At 36.1% G+C, this 20,090-nt stretch overlaps 1 protein-coding gene across 4 annotated transcripts in view; it reads left to right on the top strand.

Moving 5' to 3' along the window:
• The window catches only part of TBL1XR1 (TBL1X/Y related 1), a 188,013-nt gene that overhangs the window by 86,925 nt on the left and 80,998 nt on the right, over nt 1-20,090 (top strand). For all 4 annotated transcript variants that reach the window (XM_082655442.1, XM_082655444.1, XM_082655443.1 and 1 more), the window contains one exon: nt 9,345-9,419. The gene's annotated coding sequence lies outside the window, so the exon portion shown is untranslated. The remainder of the gene's footprint in view (nt 1-9,344; nt 9,420-20,090) is intronic.

The raw sequence follows: 20,090 nt of genomic DNA, 5'->3' as shown, positions 1-20,090 counted from the left end.
AATTTAAGACTTTTATCTATCATTACTCTTTTTTGTGTGTGCATATAGTAATGCTCTTATATCAGCTCACAGAAGACAAAGCTGGACTCTACAGTCATATAGCACACAGCATAGCAGAATATGAATGGGCAATTGGTGTACTGCACGGAAGTTCGCAGCCAAGGGGACAAGTGGGTGCTGACATTCAGGCCACACTGTCAGCCAAGCCATTTCCCTGTTATTGGGACTGTGTCTTCTCAGAGGAAAGGCCTCTTTACTTATATGTATTATTTTTAAATGATTTGAATTCTGTGCCAGGCACTGTTTAGCATTTTATAAATATTAAGTTTTTCTATTCTCATAACAGTTTATTTTACAGATGAGGAAACTGAGGCACTGAGAGGTTGAGTACCTTGGCTTAGATCATCTAGCTGTAATTTCAGAGCTGTGTGATTCCACAGTTCAGGCTCTAAACTCTCTGTACTGTAATATGCCTTCTCTTTTTTTCTAATTTGTCCTGCTGGTGTCTAATTTGCACAAAGGTGCTGCAGAGGTTATTGGTGGCCCTGATAGCATACTTGAATGAGTTGGAAGGAATTGGACAGGGCACACATACAACCCTGTATCATATCGCACTGTAATAACTTCCTTGCTGAGTGATAATTCAGGTTTTGCTTAAAAATTTCCATTGATTTGTAGAACAGTTTTTCATTAGAGTGAGCAGAAAAAATATCTTTCTGTAATGTCTATCTACTACTTAGCATTTTGTGACACAAAGCTGAGTCTCATTTGGTCTTTCTGTGTCTCTTTATCTAAATGTAGGTATCAGCAATGTTCCTTTTGTGCCTTGTTAAAGGATAATTCCTGTTTTGTGGTCTGTCTGGCTCTCTTTCTGTTTGAGATGTCCTCATTATTATTGTCCTTCCTTTCCTAATTCATTTTTGGGGAGAAGGATTGAGTTTATCATTTATCTTTTGTTTCTTTTGTTAATCTTAAAATCAAATTAATAAAACTTTCACTCAATGTAGTATGTTTCCCACTCTAGTTCTGAGAATGAGAGGACTCACTCTGCAATGCTAGTGTTATTGAAAGAAGTGATGCCTCTGTGCTTTCCCCCTCCCACCCACAGCCCCATAGATTAATAATTAGACTCTGACTAGTAAAACTCCCCATCCTGCCCTTTCCTGCCACGTAGTCCAGTGGTTCTCAACCCCACTGGAATCATCTGTGGGAGCTTTTAAATTCAACGGATGTGCAGATTCTACCTTAGACCAACTAAATACAAGTGAAGGACCCACTATGTCACAGGTTAGAATCTGGAAAGGTATTTCTGTAGGACAGAATTAATCAAAGACCCAACATCCCTGACAAAGCTGTTCTCGTTTCTTCTGGGAATAGATTGTTCAGCAGAATTTTTGTGTTGTCTTAGCCTAATTAACTATTCAAATTTTTTGGTATCTTGAATCAATTATTCAACCCTTGGGAAGAGTAAATAATCTAATAAGATTTGAAATTATGTCAATTTTTTCTTCTAACTTGTTAAGTGCCAGGGTACCTACCTGTGTGGTCTTAGGCAAATTTGGAATACGGAAAGTTTAGGGTTTTTTTTCAGTCCCCTTATTTCTTAGATCCTTATGCTATTTCTATTGCCTCCTTTTACCTTTTACTTGTTTCTTCCTCCCAAACTACTTAAAAAAAAAAAAAAAGATTTAGTTCCTATCAGCTTTGCCTTAAGAAGAAAACAATGTCAGATCTGTCATATTTCTAAGGCATCTTAAGTTATAAGTTGCACCATTAATTTAGTAACAGTTTTTTTTTGGGGGGGGGGAAAGAAATTAGTTACAGTTACACAATGTTGATGTTCTCACCTTTTAAAAAAGTAAATGATAATAATATATTTATTCATCTAAAAATTTTTTTTAATTGGAGTATAGTTGCTTTACAATGTTGTGTTAGTTTCTGCTGTACAACAAAGTGAATCAACTATATGTATACTATACCCCCTCCCTCTTGAACCTCCCCCCCGCCCCACCATCCTCACCTATCTAGGTCATCACAGAGTACCTAGCTGAGCTCCCTGTGCTGTACAGCACGTTCCCACTAGCTATCTGTTTTACACATGGTAGTGTATATATGTCAATCCTAATCTCCCAATTTGTCCCACCTTCCCCTTCCCCCACTGTGTCAACATGTCTGTTCTCTACATCTGCGTGTCTATTCTTGCCCTGCTAATAGGTTCATCTATACCATTTTTCTAGATTCCACATGTATGTGTTAATATACGATATTTGTTTTTCTCTTTCTGACTTCACTCTGTATGACAGACTCTGGGTCCATTCACATCTCTACAAATGATCCAATTTCATTCCTTTTTATGGCTGAGTAATATTCCATTTCATACATTTTTATATCACCTTTCTAGCATCACAACTTAAGTTTGAGTCTGAGCCTTTTCTCATATGCAAGTTCTCTACCATTGAAAGTTAGTGAACTGGAAGCCTTTGATGGGTGGATGTTAGTACCTAAAAATAAATTTTAATTTTAATAACACTTGAAACTGCCCAAACCAACCTTTAATTTAAAAATCTCTGTGGCTTTGTATGAGAGAGTTTATTGTTTTTAATTGCATTGCTTACTTCCTGACAGGCAAATTTTGGGGTCCTTGATAGTTTTTTGTCTTTTTCTGCACAATAGTGTTTTTTTGGTATAAAGTTAATATAAAATTCAACCACATGTGATACTACCAGTGAAACTAACTCAACTGAAGTAATAATTGGATGACTAGACACCAGTGCATGTTTAAATTTTTCTTTGTGTGGGTTTGTGGTCTTGTGTATTTTTTAGTTTTAGAAAATTTGGGATCATAATATACAACTTTTAAATTCGTTTTCTCTAAACCACTTAAATAACAAAGCGAAGTGAAAATCAGAGTCAGTGATGGCAGAGTTGTGTTTGACCTGACTGTTCTGCCTCTGAGCCTGATCTCAGGGTCAGTTTTCTTAAGATAACCCTCTGTCCTAGCTCCTTCCCCCTTTTCACTCACCTCATCTTTTGGCTGCCCAGAATATTATCTGTGTATATGATTCCGTGGGAAATGAGAATAGGGTGAGGAGAGTGCGGGATATAATGCTTTAGAGCTTTGATGAATGTGTAGTATGTTACTTGAGATTGCCATGTTGTAGAAGGCAACTAACAAAGTCATTCTGTGTGACATGGATCAGTGGAATTGAGAAGATTCATTTGAAACTTTGATTTACAAATATATTCCTTATAAAAGAGTTCCAGTTGGAGGTAATCACCATTTATTTATTGTGCTTTGAATCTTGTGCTAAGCAATTTAATTTGAACTTTATCAGTGACTTTTCTTTTGCCCAGAAGTTCACTTAACAAAAACCTTTCTAAGCAGGTTAATTATGATAGCATTGTTATGTTTTTCTCTTAATTCTTGAGATGATTTCCCCCAATTCTCCAAATTTAAAAAATTCATTTGTAACTTCTGTTCCTTAGGGATACCAGGTACACACTCTTGACTTTGTTACTGACCACTAGGTTCTAGATTAGATTATATGTCTACTATAAATTTTAAGCAAATATTTTTTTGTTTGTACTTTTGTCTAGGGAAGGGGCTCATAATCCATTAGCTTTTTTTTTCCTCTGGCATTTTATTTTATTTTTTTATACAGCAGGTTCTTATTAGGTATCTATTTTATACATATTAATGTATACCCGTCAATCCCAGTCTCCCAATTCATCCCACCAACACCAGCCACCACCCGCTTTCCCCCCTTGGTGTCCATACGTTTGTTCTCTACATCTGTGTGTCTATTTCTGCCTTGCAAACTGGTTTGTCTATACCATTTTTCTAGATTCCACATACATGTGTTAATATAGAATATTTGTTTTTCTCTTTGTGACTTAATTCACTCTGTATGACAGTCTCTAGGTCCATCCACGTCTCTACAGATGACCCAATTTAGTTCCTTTTTACGGCTGAGTAATATTCCACTGTATATATGTATCACATCTTCTTTATCCATTCGTCTGTCGATGGACATTTAGGTTGCTTCCATGACCTGGCTATTGTGAATAGTGCTGCGTTGAACATTGGGGTGCATGTGTCTTTTTGAATTATGGTTTTCTCTGGGTATATGCCCAGTAGTAGGATTGATGGGTCCAAGGGTGCTATTTTTAATTTTTTAAGGAACCTCCGTACTGTTCTCCATAGTGGCTGTATCAATTTACATTCCCACCAACAGTGCAAGAGAGTTCCCTTTCTTCCACACCCTCTCCAGCATTTGCTGTTTGTAGATTTTCTGATGACACCCATTCTAACTGGTGTGAGGTGCTACCTCATTGTAGTTTTGATTTGCATTCCTCTAATAATTTGTGATGTTGAGTATCTTTTCATGTGCCTCTTGGCTATCTGTATGTCTTCTTTGGAGAAACGTCTGTTTAGGTCTTCTGCCTTTTTTTTTTTTTTTTTTTTTTGCGGTACGCGGGCCTCTCGGTACTGCGGCCTCTCCTGTTGCGGAACACAGGCTCTGGACGCGCAGGCCCAGCAGCCACAGCCCACGGGCCCAGCTGCTCTGCGGCATGTGGGATCCTCCCGGACCGGGGCACAAACCCGCATCCCCTGCATCGGCAGGCAGACTCTCAACCACTGCGCCACCAGGGAAGCCCCCTTCTGCCCATTTTTTGATTGGGTTGTTTGTTTTTTTAATATTGAGCTGCATGAGCTGTTTATATATTTTGGAGATTAATCTTTGTCCATTGATTTGTTTGCAAACATTTTCTCCCATTCTGAGGGTTGTCTTTTCATCTTGTTTATAGTTTCCTTTGCTGTGCAAAAGTTTTGAAGTTTCATTAGGTCCCATTTGTTTATTTTTGTTTTTATTTCCATTACTCTAGGAGGTGGGTCAAGAAAGATCTTGCTGTGATTTACGTCAAAGAGTGTTCTTCCTGTGTTTTCCTCTAAGAGTTTTATAGTGTCAGGTCTTACGTTTCGATCTTTAATCCATTTTGAGTTTATTTTTGTGCATCGTGTGAGGGAGTGTTCTAATTTCATTCTTTTACATGTAGCTGTCCAGTTTTCCCAGCACCACTTATTGAAGAGACTGTCTTTTCTCCATTGTATATCATTGCCTCCTTTGTCATAGATTAGTTGACCATAGGTGCATGGGATTATCTCTGGGCTTTCTGTCTTTTCCATTGATCTATATTTCTGTTTTTGTGTGAGTACCATATTGTCTTGATTACTGTAGCTTTGTAGTGTAGTCTGAAGTCAGGGCATCTGATTCCTCCAGCTCTGCTTTTTTCCCCTTAGGATTGTTTTGGCTATTTGGGGTCTTTTGTGTCTCCATACAAATTTTAAGATTTTTTGTTCTAAGTCTGTAAAAAAATGCCATTGGTACTTTGATAGGGATTGCATTGAATCTGTAGATTGCTTTGGATAGTATAGTCATTTTCACAATATTGATTCTTCCAGTCCAATCCATTAGCTTTTAAAAGAGATCTGTAAATCAAGTAAATTTGCCTTTGGAGACTGCAGGGTAGTATGTTTGAAGATCAGTCAAAATATATACTGTTGTGCTGTTTTATAGGATTTTTGCATCTTAAAAAAATCCTAATTACGTATAGGTGGTAGATTTAGGATGATGTCTGCTGAGATAGCAGTGTCAGTTTCTTTACTGAAAGATTAATACTTCATTTAGTTTAGATAACATGTTCTGAGATCCTAAAAGCAAAGCGTTTTGTTTGGAGACAGAACCAAAGCCTACAAACATTTATTTCATCACAAGAAGTAAAGCACATAGGTTTAGTTTATGTAGTACACCAAGTAGTTGTTCGCTGTACACATTTTATAATGTGACTAATCATAGAGTTGTTTTTTTTTTTAATGGCAAAAGATCAACCTTTATTGGCCACTTTCTGGAAGTGATATTAAAATTATTTGTATAGCCAGGCTCTCCTAAGTATTTTAAAAAAACAAAACAAGATTCACTGTTGAGTTCCTCCTTATCATTGTGATTTATTTGTGTTGTAATTCAGTATCTACTGTGTTTTATTCTCGAATATGTGTGTACCTATTTCCACACATTTAGATACTGTATCATTTTATCAATAAATGTATCTCAAGAACTGTGTATGCTCAGGGCACTGTTCTTCTGTGGTGGGACAGCAAGATGAGCAGATTAGCCCCTGGCTTGGGGAGGTCTGATAGGGGAGGCATGGTGAGAGAATAAGGCATTTCAGAGCTGTGGTTAAGAGAGACTGGTCTTTCTCTCTCGGTGGGTAAGTAATCAAGGGAGGAAGCTGATTTGGGCTGAACCTTGAAAGAGGAGGTGGACTGGATTTGTGGGCAGAGCCACAGTAGAAGGACATTTCTGGCAGAGGAATGAGCAGTGTCATGGCAACCTAAGAGTGCAGAGAACAGAGAGGGTGATATGCTGCAGTGAGAGTACAGGTGGTTGAGCAAGTGAGATTATAAAGGCAGTTGTTAAGGATACACATGGTTTTGGTTTTTGGACAGTTTGAATCACTTTAGTACAAATAGCTTTAATATATATTCTATTGGATTATCTTAAATCACCTTAGATTTTTATAATTCCTTTGTAGAATATATAATTTTATTTTTTAAAATTCAGATACTCATTTTATAAAGCTGAAGAATTGTGATGTATGCTTTAGAAATGTACTGCACAATGGCCAGGGCATAGGTAAATGGGTCGACTAGGAACACATTAATACAGAAACCAAAATACAGCCCTGCATACGTTTTTTAAAGTTTCCTGGGAATTCCCTGGCGGTCCAGTGGTTAGGACTCCGCGTTTCCACTGCAGGGGGCATGGCTTCTATCCTTGGTTGGGGAACTAAGATCTGCAAGCCACATGGTGTGGCTGGGGGGAAAAAAAATTCTCAGTTTTTCAGATTTTATTGTATGTGCAAATGGGCAGACCTGTTGATACACCATTTTCCACAGATTTATTCACCCTTCAGATCCTAGAATCAGATATTTAACCCCTTCAATATTTATTAAATCACCTTTGTGGCCTTTTCCCATAAGGAGCTGTAGTCTTAATAGGAAACGCTGAATGAGTGAATGAATGAATGAGGAAAAGAAGGGAAGAGAAAATACGTTTAGAGAAAACTGAGATTAGAGACCTCTGTGAGAGTGATGAGAGAAGAACTCACCACAAAAAAGTAAGAGGAGAGAACCAGGGAGAGGAGGTAAAAGAAAGACTAGCAACTGGAATGATCTGATTTAATATTTCCCTAAGGTACATGTGTGTAAGTTTGTGTATGTTGTGTGTGTACACACAACAATAGTAGTGAAAACAAATATCCATTGAGGTACAGTGCGCAGTTCATTTGAGATTTTAAAAATTAAATATAATTAGTATTTAATATTGCAGTTAATTTGTACTCTCATTTGGCTGTGATGTCAGAGAGTCATGTATAACACGTGGTACATAACGGTATTCAAAAGAGTTGGGGGTTCCGTAGGGCAACAGTGGCACTCCCATTCATTCATTCTGTTTCTGGGAATTTGCCATGCATTTGAGCTTATTAATGTATGTTTGCTTGTGTTTGATGATACAGATTTGTGGATTATATTATCCAGTTTTAACCAAACCCCACAAAACAGACTAATAATATAAACATTCCTGCAAAGAAACTGAATATAAGAAACATGAATAAGAATAGGAAACAAGAAAATGGTAGAGCTGTTACTTAAACTATTAGAATAAGCTTTTCATCTGCCATGATATAATTATTTTAGAAGATGGCTGAAAAAATTGGAGATTCTCAAGAAAGATATTTGACAGACAGGCATACGTTCACTATTAGTACTGATGAGACTTACTCTGAGACTAAATTGTGGCTTGAGATAGTAGTTAATAATGATATAAAATCATCATGATTAAGAAGACATTTAAAAGTTTAGGACCTAGAATGTTATAAACAAGATTGTATCACCGTAAATATGCAAATAATTTATCTTTATTTTTTACTTCGGTTTTGTGTGTTTTAAAATGTATAAAATTCAGTAGCATATGTTAATTATTTATAAATAATTAGAATGAATGTATGCCAAACTACATAGCTTAGAGCTCAAAAATTCATGAAGAGTTTATAGTAAAATAATGGATGTTCATAATAAATGACCCTGAGTTAGACAGAGCCTGACAGTAATCTAGTTTTTATTTGAGCTCAATCATGATGTCTATAGGACATTTCCTCAGTAGGTGCTAGAAAATACCAACTAGCTCATAAATGTTTTGTGCCAGAAAGCCTTGGTGCTCACTTACCTGTCTTGAACCCCAAAAGGCTGGTGGAATATCGTATGTTGATATAGCTGTCTATAATTCCAGTTATAAGTGTGTGGTGTGTTTAATAAGTATTATTTTAATTCCTAGGAATTAAAATAGGAATTATTTTAATTCCTATTATTTAATTCCTACAGCTCAACTGTCTGAAAGTTACATAGCAGCACTGAAGTTATTTAGTGTGGCCTTGGAGTTGGTAATGAGCACAAATGAGGATTCTAGTCAATTAAAGATAAAATCAGAGAGGAGCAAATTTCAAGGGATTAAATTCTTTCTGTATTTATTCAGTGTATTTGCTTAGTTATCTTTTTAGTGTTACTGACTTAATTCACCTTTTTGGTGTACGAAGAAAAGCTCTTGCATTTCTTTGTTTGGCATCAGCTTGTACTCCTGCAGAAAAATGCACTCTACGCTTGCACACGGTGGGAGTTGCCCTGGTCAGTGTTCCGAGTTGCCACTCTGACAGCGTTGTGAAAAACCACTTGTATATTTGCAAAAAAGATTCTTGGAAAATACTGTGCTGTGACTCAGCAATTGAGAAGACTGGGTAAACTCCGTAGAATATAAATTCTGAAGAGATAAGGTTTAATAAGTTTTGATTGAAATTGTTTCAAAACCAATTAGGTATTTCTCTTTATTGTATTAAACAATATATAGCATATAAGTTTATACCATTCTTTACAGCTCCTGATGATAGATTATGAACCTGCTATACTGGGCCCTATTGCAGTAGTATTTGTATGAGTTGAGTTGAATGGGGGTGAGTGCCTCCTTTATGCAAATTCATCTCTTTTGAGTCTCATTCTGTTCATTGTGTCAACCTTTTAGGAATGTTGTAAAGATTCAGTGCCTCACGTACTACACGCTCAAAACTTGCTGCTGTTTATGACAGCAGTTGCTTAGGAGGAGAAAGATACTCACTGGTTGGGACCTTAAAGACATAAATAGTATTTCATACATGTAAAATTTGGTATGGGAAATCTTTTAAACTGGATTTGTTTTAAGACACACTGAATATTTTACTTTCCTTTTTCTTAGCATCAGCAACAGCAATTTGTGATTGGCAGTACCAGACATTCAGTTGTACATCCCCACATCAATGCACTGCCAATGGTAAGAATTCCAACTACTCTTTTTGTCAGAGCTTGTTTTAATTTCTGTTTTTATTATTCTCTTATTTTTAAGAATCTGTTAAGAATTTTGAAAGTTTTTCACAGTTTGACAAAATACATGTGTTCTCAAACTGAAGAAATGTTTTAAAAAAACGTAATTTTTAAGGTACTTAAAATAATGTTTGATTATTTGGTGTTTTTTTTAAAAAGGCAAAACCTCTAATTTGAAGATTTCTATTATCTTGGCTATGGCTATCAGAATGAAAAGTGTTACTCTACAGTTAAGATCTTATATTTTAACATGTGGACTATATTTTGTGAATAAAATTTTCTCATTAAACTTAACTTAGAGTGGCAGTAATGGCTCTTGTGTTTTTGTCCATCATCTTACTAAAATAATCATATTGGATTTCTCCTAATATTTATAGTTAATGGGCAGTTAAATGGCTAAAATACTACCTGTCTTTAGTTAATGGATAATTTTCAGGAGAACCATTCTTATTTATTTAACAAGGTCATTTAGAATCCTTTCTCTGTGGAATGAAAATGTCCACTATGTTATAGAGCAGCAAGACCACTGGACTCTGTGGGAATTGGGAGTTGCTCTCTGCTGCATATGTCTTGGATGACTTTTGGCAAGTACTTTTGTAAAATTTGGTGATAGAATTGGACTAAATTTCTAATGTTTATTCTAGCTATAGGCTAAGTGATCTCATCACTGTTCATTAGAATTCAGAATGGTTTTTTACCTTACAAAAAGTAATTCCTTATATAAATGGTATGGCCCTGTATTTGGGGCATCAATAAATAGCAGGAGAATGAGCTTTTATTTTTTTTGTTTTTTTAAAGAATTAATTGCTTAACAACAGTGTTTTCTATAGTGCATTATCAAAAATTTTAATTATTTTTACTTAAATTTTTATTTTAAATATTAAATCAGGGAGCTATAGAAGCTAAGGTTTATAGAATTTGGTGGGAAATTATAGATACATCAGTCTAAAATAAAAAGTAGTAAAAATTAACTAGAACCAGGATGAGTGAGTGAGATGGGAAAGTTATCTGTGAAAATATTCCTAGGAAATGATTCATTTTAAAGATGAACTTGTCAGTATTTCAATAAGATTTCCTCTGCCTAAACTATCTTCTGAATTCTTACTGCTGAAAAGAAAACGACCTCTCCCCCTCTCCAGCCTCCTTTTCTTCTCCCTTCCTCCTTCCCCCCACTAGTTAATGGGGAATGTTGGGGAGAATAAGGATTTTTGTTCTGGCTTTACCTAGCACGAAGGATGACACCGTTCTTCATTAATATATGAAAATACTTGCTGGGTTCTTTATGGTACCTGGGTGACCATTAACCATCATTAAATCTTTTGTTTCTTCTGGAGCACTACACTTCCTCACGTAAGCAGCTCATCTTCGGCATTTTGAGTATCTGGCTTTTTTGAAGTTCACGTTTGAAACCTGTGCATTTTTCTTGGTTGTTGGAGTCTTAGCTATTTGTGGCACGTTTCCCCTGAGAAGTGAGTTGCACAGGCCTGTTGGGTGTCTGAGAGCCACGTGCCATGCCACTGGCTCTCTCTTCTAAGTGCCTGTCCTCAGGTGACTTTGTAATATGCCACTCACATAGCCTGCATGTCGTTTTGTTTTGTTTCAGGAGCAGCTTGTAGACTGTATTTTAAATCAGATTATCTCAAACACATTTGCCATCACAGATGTTTATGTTAGTGTTAATTCTGTATACGTGTTAGAGTGAAAGATGAAGAAGGTCAAGATTACACAAATTTGCTTATAGTCTAGCTGTGGACATCAAAGCCATTTCTACACATTTGTAATTTGTGCTAGTAAGTTTATAGATACTGGGTTCAAAATGGTGGTTTTCCCATGAGCCTGAGCAATGTAGTAGTGTTCGGGGTTAAATCTGTGCTGTGTACTATCTCACGTGTTTTTCTCTGGAAATGCCATAAAGGAATGCTTTGTGAAAAGTCATCTCTGCCACCCCCCCACACCCACTTCAACTTTGTTTTTCATATAAGAACCATGAATATTCTTTTTTTTGCCTCACTCTTCATTTGCCTAAGTGCAAGTTATTTTAACTCTCATAGCACCTTAAGTCACCATGATTTACAGCTACTTTTCAGTATAAATGTTTCATGCTACTTTCTGTAATTATCTTATTGCATTAATAGAACCCAGTGACCAGTAGGTATATATTATTATTCAGTGTGAAAAATTTTAGATGTACACTAGAGAGAATGGCATGATGAACTCTCACCCAGCTGCAGCATCACCAGCTTTGCTTCCTGTAACCGCTTTGCTCCCATGTTGTTATGCCTCTTTCTTCCCCACCCCCACCCCCATTTATTTTGGAGCCAGTACATATGTCACATGATTACATTAATAAATATTTCAGTAGGTATCGATGGAAGATGTGGGCTTTTTTTTTTTTTTTTTTTTTTGGCGGTACGCGGGCCTCTCACTGTTGTGGCCTCTCCCGTCGCGGAGCACAGGCTCCGGACGCACAGGCTCCGGACGCACAGGCTCAGCGGCCATGGCTCACAGGCCCAGCCGCTCCGCGGCATGTGGGACCTTCCCAGACCGGGGCACGAACCCGCGTCCCCCGCATCAGCAGGCGGACTCTCAACCACTGCGCCACCAGGGAAGCCCGATGTGGGCTTTTTAAAAGTATATACTACAGTACCATTATCCCACTTTAAAAATTGACAGTAATTTTTTTATTTGAAAAGGCATTTAAATATACTTTAAAAAATTATAGTAAAAAACACATAATGTAAAATTTACCATGTTAACCATTTTTAAGTGTACAGTTAGTACACTTAAGTGTAGTGTTAACTATATTCACATTGTTGTACAACACATCTCTAAAAACTTTTTATCTTGCAAAACTCTTTACTCTTTGAACAAAATCTCCTATTTCTTCCTCTCCTTAGCCGCTGTCAACAATCACTTTACATTTTGTTTTCATGAGTTTGACGTCTTTAAGTATCTTATATAAGTGGAATTATACTGTATTTGTCTTTTGTGACTGGCTTATTTAACTTAGAGTAATGTTCTCTAGGTTTGTCTGTGTTGTATCTTATGACAGGATTTTCTGCTTTTTAAAAGGTGGAATTTTTGTACATATATATCATTTTCTTTATTCATCTATCAATGAACATTTGGGTTACTTCCAACTTCGGCTGTGGTGACAAATGCTGCAGTGAACATGAAAGTGCAAATATCTCTTTAAGATCCTGCTTTCAATTCTTTTGGATAAATATCTAGAAGTGAGATTGCTGGGTCATATGATAATTCTAGTTTTAATTTTTTGAGGAAGCTCCATACGCTTTTCCAAAGTGGCTGCACCATTTTACATTCCCAACACTAATGCACAGGGTTCTGATTTCTCTACATTCTTGCCAGTACCTGTTATTTTCTGTGAGAGTTTTTGGCTGTTGTGAGGGTTGGTTTGTTTCATTTTGGGGTAGTGAGCACTCTAATAATGGGTGTGAGGTGATGACAGTAATTTCTTAATATCACCATATATCCTTTTAGTTTGAGCTTTTACAGATTGACAACAAAGTCCATACATTACATTTGGTTGCTACGTACAGCTTATGCTTTACCTCTTTATTATATTTTCCTTTTTATTTGTCTTGCAGGGTTTCCTCGTTTTGTATTTTGTTAATTGCATCCCTGTAGTAAAATGCCTCTCTTTCCCTTGAATTTTTTAATTTAAAAGATTAATCTAATTCAGGTTTTTTTTTTTTTTGCATTATTTTGGGGTGGGGGTAGGATGGCAGAATATTTTTTAGGTGGTACTAAGTAATTCCATGAAGAGGCATATATTTGCTTGTCTCTGTTTGTGATATTAGGTGACCATTGATGATCATTGCCTAGATCATCTCTCATTATTTATTATCTGTAATATTTCTATAAAGAGAAACTTCCTTCATCAGATATTTGGTTACTCTGTGGCACAGTTTGCACCGGAAAGGCATACCAAATTCTTGATTCTTCCCTTTATTTACCAATTTTCTACATCTGTAACTCTATTTCTGTTTCGAAGATAAGTTTATTTTCCAATTTTCAAAGTGCTAAGTTGTTTCCTAGAATGCTGGTAAAAGTAGACCAACAAAGACTTTTTAAAAAGTGTCTCTGTGAGCTTGGGGATTTAAATATTTGATATGTTATTGCATTGTAGTTTTTATTCTTATTCTTAGGATACTCAGATTGTCTGGGCCAAAGGAGCCTTTTTAAATTGACTTCTGAATGTTTTTGACACAACTCTAGTAGTCTCTGCTAGCGTCCTTGCTTTTTGACATAACAAGATGTTCCTGAGCTCATCTTGCACATGTTCTTCCTTAGTCCCCAAATCAGCTGTGTCTCCAGAAAGTCCAGTTCCTTTTAGTGAAAGCAGTATGTAGAGCCACAGTCTAGTGCTAAGGGTATTCGTTGTTTCTGGATGTCCGGTATGTCTGTGATATATCTGATAAAAATGTTGGATTTTAATTTTTCAAACTTAAATTCTTTGATTTCAATATTTCCGTCCTTTCTCATGCTGAAAAATCTTTTTCTAATGGTATTTATATAAACTTGTTTCTTTTGTATATTTATATTGTGTATAATGTTATATATATTTAACATATAAATGTATAAAACAATATATTATTTAAAGGTATAAAATATAGAATATGTAAGATGTAAATATGTAAATATATAAAATAAATATGAAATTATTGTACATAATATAATTTGTATCTTTATAAATATATTTTTATATATTTAAACCAGTACCACCAATATGATTACTGAAAACTGCTTTTTCTTTGGCCCATGACCCACTGGGGGTTTACATTCACAGTATTTTGAAGTACTCAAAGTAAATCCACTTGTATGATTTTTCTACCAACTTAGTACAGAATCAGGTCCATTTGTTTCATTGTATTTTTAATTTTTAGGATTTTAAAATATTGATTTAATCTTATAATTTTATAGAAAACATTGATATTACTTCAAAGTGAAGTATGTACTTAGTTTCTTCTTCCCCTTATAGGTAACCAAGTTTAACTAGGTTGCTACTTTTAAAAATAAGCAAACCTATGTGTATATATATACACTGAACATTTTGGAGATCACCTTATAGTAGTGTATAGAGTTAGTCCTCATTCTTTTTAATAGCTGTGGAGTAGTCCATTACATAGATGTAGCTTAGCTGTTTCACGAATGGCAGTTTTAGGTATGAGCATAAATGTTCATGTAATTTTGAGGCAGTTTGCCAAATTCTTTTCTGTAGGTTTTATGCCATCTTATATTTTTTCCAGTAATGTATGAGGGTGTCTGTTTTCCCACTTGTAAACAGTGTATAGTCAGAACTTTTTGGATATATACATATTTAATCTGATAGTTGAGAAATGGTGTCTCAATGTAGCTCTAATTTGCATCTTATGTGTTTTAGAACAATTTGTATTTTTTTTTTCTTTGAACTGTTCCAAAGGTAGATTCTCATTTTCAAGAAATGTCTATCAACTTTGTTGACCAATCCCTTTAGGCCTCCTCTTTTCTCTTGTTCTAATTCTACAGTTATCCCACAGCTTCTAAAACTTAATTTGGTTTAACAACAAGATTTTCCTGCTAAGAATAGAACCTCGCTGACCAGTTGTTTGAGGTTTGATTTCCGTGGAATCAGACCCTCGATTATAACCATTTTATTTGAAAGCTGAACCCAGGAAGTTCCTGTGGGGAAATGAGAAAAGGAAGATAAGGAGGCCAGTACAAGATGCCTTTGAGTAAGTTAATATGTTAGACTGTTGGGACTCACATCTTGTGGGGACCTCTGGGAGCCAGTATGTAGAACATGCCTCTCAGCTCTTCCACTCATGGGTCAAGAAAGTTGGGGTACTTTGTCCACCAACTCTATTCCTTATTGGTTGAGTTATGCTTTGGGAAGGGCAGGGCATCAGCTCCTTAGAACTTCCCCTCTGACCTAACTGTGGCCAGAGATGACCTTCAGGTGTTTGCAGTAAGAAGCTGCCTAGTTCCTAAGGAAAACTGAGTGATCAGGGGTTATGGGCTGGACACTGCCAGCCTCTGTTGCATCGATGAATATTCTAGTCTACTGGCAACTATATTTCTCAGTGTAAATTAGTAAATCATTCTTCTCATTCATAAATTGCTCTAGTGTATTTTGTTAACATCTGTTCTCCTAGAACTTGATTATCCCAAGAGAACAAATAAAAGTAAATTATGGCTTGCCAGACTGAGGATAAGCCCCCAGAGTTGTAACCCTACCAAGAGGTAACTCCCAGGAAGCAGTGTGGTGCGTATTGAGGAGCTAGTGATCTGTTCCCTTTTACTCTCCACTTCTCAAGCGTGTCATCTGTAAAATAATTTGTTTTGTTCGCTGTGGAGAAGTTCATTGTCATTATTTATCATCTGCCTTTCACTGTCCTGTACTTTTGAAGTGGTATTACTAAATGTGAAGCATGAATGGCACTGCCATATAGACACGACTGTGTGAAGTCTTTATTTTATTTTGGTTGAGAATTTATGCCTCTGGAGAACTAATTTTCAAGTCAATAGTAAGAGGGTTACATTGAAGCTCTCTTAGTTTTGGGGATTTCTTTTTTTTTTTTTTCCTTTTAATGGATGGAGCTGAAAATAGCTACAGGCTGAATTTCTTTCAGAGGGGTCTATGCCTTTGCTTATGTCTGAGCAAGTATACCTTTGAAAATGTATGGTTTATTTTCTATTAAAAACAAAACAAATGATAAGCTGAAAAGAGCAGAGCACATGCACATTGGAGTTGTAGTTAACTGAATGCCTTCATCTTTACCATTGGATGTTTGTTGTGTGATGTGAGGCTGATACAACTGTCTAAAATGGAACCTGAGTGACTGTGGTTTCATTTGGAAGGCAAAGAAGGTGTGGATTCTTTCATGGATTTAATCCTTAAATTAAATGTGATAGTAGAACTTGTTATGGTGAGTTGATGTTGCTATTTAAAAATTGATCTTCATGCTTCAGATAACTTGGTGTCTGTTCTACAAGTTCTTAATATAGGCACCATGCAACCAGAAATAAAATGTACCTCTCTTTTTGTCTCAGGGAACCCAAAATAAAGTGAGCAAGGACTTCCACCTACATAGAGGGATGAATATTTAATGGAACAATGTTAAAACAAGAGGTGTCCTGTCATTGATTATTTTCTGGCTTTATTTTTTTAAGTTTTTGCAACTTCTCACACTGACCTCACTTTGTTAAATTCAGTCTTAATAGGGTCTGACACATTTAAGATTGAGCTGCCTTGTCTCATATTAGCAGTGTAGCCAAATTTGAAACTACAGGCCATATTTCATAGGTGTATTGAAGCCATTTGGGGTCGTCTTCTCCTTGCTTTCTTTCATCAATCCATCCATCTTCCCAGGGGATAGTATTGCTTTTTAAAAAAATTTGAGTTTTAAGTTTTTGCTCCAAAGAAAAACTAACATACTGAAGTTTGGTGTGTAAAAGACAGGAGTTTCCAAATTTAACTGTTTGTTTGCTTCTTCATGTTCTGTCCTTTTCTGTAAGCCAGTTAATTTCAGTCATATCTTTTGATTTTTCTCTTGGTTCTTTTTAACAGAGTTCCTTCATAATGCCTATTTTTTTCTCCTACACTATGATTACTATTTCCTCCTGTAAGGAGGATCTTTTTTTTTTAAAAATGCTAACGTTCTTATTTATATATATTTATATATATATATATATATATATTTATATATATATATATATATATATATATATATATATATGTATAAAGGACCATCTTGATTTGACATTCATTTCCAGTCAGAGTTTAATGGAATCATTTTGAGTTCATTGTAATCTGATATTTTAAAAAAATGATTTAGAGCATAAGGGTTTATGAGTTTAGAACAGAGTACATAGAAACATATTAAATGTGTAGGAGACACCAAGAGACATTTTCATTAGTTTAAAGTTTTTTGATATATGAAAAAGTAAATTAAAATCAGACAAAAAATGGAAAGATGAGTGAGTGTTCTGAGAGAGAGAATAGATATCTTATTTAAATGTCTCTGTAACTCTGTGAGGCTGTTAATATTTCTGTTTTATAGATGAGGAGACCATCATTCTTGTTTATAATCACCTAGATAATAAATTGTAGAGTCTGAAGTCTGAATCAAGTCTGTTTCCACAGTTCTGTCCTCTCTTCTGAGAATGCGTATGTATTTCTGTTCTCATATGGAAATGATAGGAACTGTGACATGATGGAACTGGGGTGGGACTCTGGGTTCTTACAGAGATTGGTTATTGCCCTTTGTTTTACCTGAGGAACAATTAAGGAATGAAACTGTTGTAGAGTCCATTTTAAAAAAATTATATCCATTAAAAAAAACAGGGGTTTCAGTATTTGCAGATTTACTTAAGCTTTTTGTTATTTTCATTCAGAGGAGGGATTCAATATTTTGCCTGAAATTTCAGAAGCTAAATAAGTCACAGCAAAGCATCTGAATTGAATATTGTGTACTTTTAAAACATTTTGTGTATCCTTCACCAGTCTTTTTTTTCTTTGTGGTACGTGGGCCTCTCACTGTTGTGGCCTCTCCTGTTGTGGAGCACAGGCTCTGGACGCGCAGGCTCAGCGGCCATGGCTCACGGGCCCAGCCCTCCGCGGCATGTGGGATCTTCCCGGACCGGGGCACGAACCCGCGTCCCCTGCATCCGCAGGCGGACTCTCAACCACTGCGCCACCAGGGAGGCCCCTTTCACCAGTCTTTTAATTCATTTAATTGAGAAATGTATTTGTTTTATAAAGTCTTTTAATGTATTTCTTACATACTTTGCCCTCAGTTGTGGATAGGATAGAATAAACATTGTCTTTCATAAAAGTAAATATTCAATACTTGTTAATTCATTTATTTTGAAATATACATAAGCCATTTTTTTTTCTTTTACTGCAGTTCTACCCATGGTAGAGATGGAACTTTATTTCAAAACCAGGCTTTCTCTGATTTGTCCTCCTGCCTGTACCATGGCAGATCTCCTAACCATCAGTGGCATACAGTTTTTGTGTGTGTATATATAAGGCAGATAAGTCATCAAGACACCTTGGGCCTTGTTTGCCTTTGCCTCACTTTCCCCTCCCCTCCCACCCCACAGCTGCACCTGCACTGGGTAGTGTTGTGGCCACTCTAGGTGTAGCTGTTGAGCACTTGAAATAACGACTGGTTATAACTCAGATGTACTGTAAATATAAAATGCATGCTGGATTTTGAAGACAGTTTTTTAAAAAAGTGAAATCTCAATCTTATACGGATTTCAAGAAATGATAATATTTGGATATATTGGATTAAATAAAAATACATTATTAGAATCAGTTGCCACCTATTTCTTTTTAAGTTTTACATGTGGCTACTAGAAACTTAAAATTAAATATGTGGTCTGCATTGTGGCTTGCATTGTATGTCTATTGACAGTGTTGTTCTATACCTTGCTGGTCAGAGCTACCAGACCTAAAGATTCTCCTTGTCTGCCAGAAACAAGTAATTAGAGCGATAAAGAACTTAAGATCTGGGGAAACTGGACTGACCCTCAGAGTTCCTAAAATAGATCATGGGACTACATTACAAAGCTAAGTAGGTTGTCATTATTTATAAAATGAGAACCCAAGGCTTAGAGAAGTGATGCCAGATCACGTACTTTGTTACAGTAGAGCACCAGGACTTGAACCAGACCCCCTAATTTGTAGTCCAGCTTTCTTTTAAATTCTGTGTTAATAAAAACTGTATAGAATTTGAATATTCTTCAAAGGTGAATCATGAGTGCTTTCACAGGACCTCAAGAGGAGACAGAATAATAAAGATTAAGGCATCTTGGCTAGAGATCTCTAGGGTTTTTTTCCCACTATAGTTAAGAGTTAAAGGTACAAACTGTGAGGAAATTTTTCTTTTATTAAAATTAGATTTTTATTCTCATCTGTTTGTGTTAATCTCTTATTCAGGAAGATCAATATTTGCTCTCCTTTGTCTACACTTATTTTCTTGTCAAATCACTTTTCCCCTAGATTTTTCAGTTATACAGTTTCCGTTTGGTTCTTTTTATACTTTCTACTTCTGAGAAGTTCTGTCTTTACCATCATTTCAAGTGCCTCCCTTTAGCCCGTGGAGGATGGATAAAACAGCTGCCTTAACATCTTTGTTTGATATTTCTCACATCTAGATCATCTCAATATTGGCATCTGTTATTTTCTTTTTCTTTGGGAATTAGATTTTCTTGATTCTTTGTATGTTGAGTAGTTTTTTATTGTATCCTCTCAGGAGATGATGATGATGATGATGATGATTTTTTTGTCTGTTTGAAAACAGACACGTTCACTGGAAGTTCTGTTTGTGTCATGGACAGTGGTTCCACTGTGAGTTCAGTGTTCAAAGCCTTTGCTCCGCTGTCCTCACGTGCATCCCTCGGTGTTAGTGTGGGATGCTGGCGGTGGCTCATATCTTCAGTTCTCAAAGCCTTTGCCTTTTTGAGTGTGTTCTGTATCCACATCCTGGGATGAACTTGGGACCTGGGTTGATGCGTATACAGAATTACAGGATCCAGCTCCCAGAGGCCTCTTTTTCCTGGTTTAGTTTGTCTCTTTTGAATCAGGGGGACTGGCTCAATCAGGGTCTCG

The sequence above is a fragment of the Grampus griseus genome (assembly GCF_964374135.1).
Source record: "Grampus griseus genome assembly, chromosome: 5".
NCBI classification, from domain to species: domain Eukaryota; kingdom Metazoa; phylum Chordata; class Mammalia; order Artiodactyla; family Delphinidae; genus Grampus; species Grampus griseus.
This window is presented reverse-complemented; position numbering and strand designations above follow the sequence as displayed.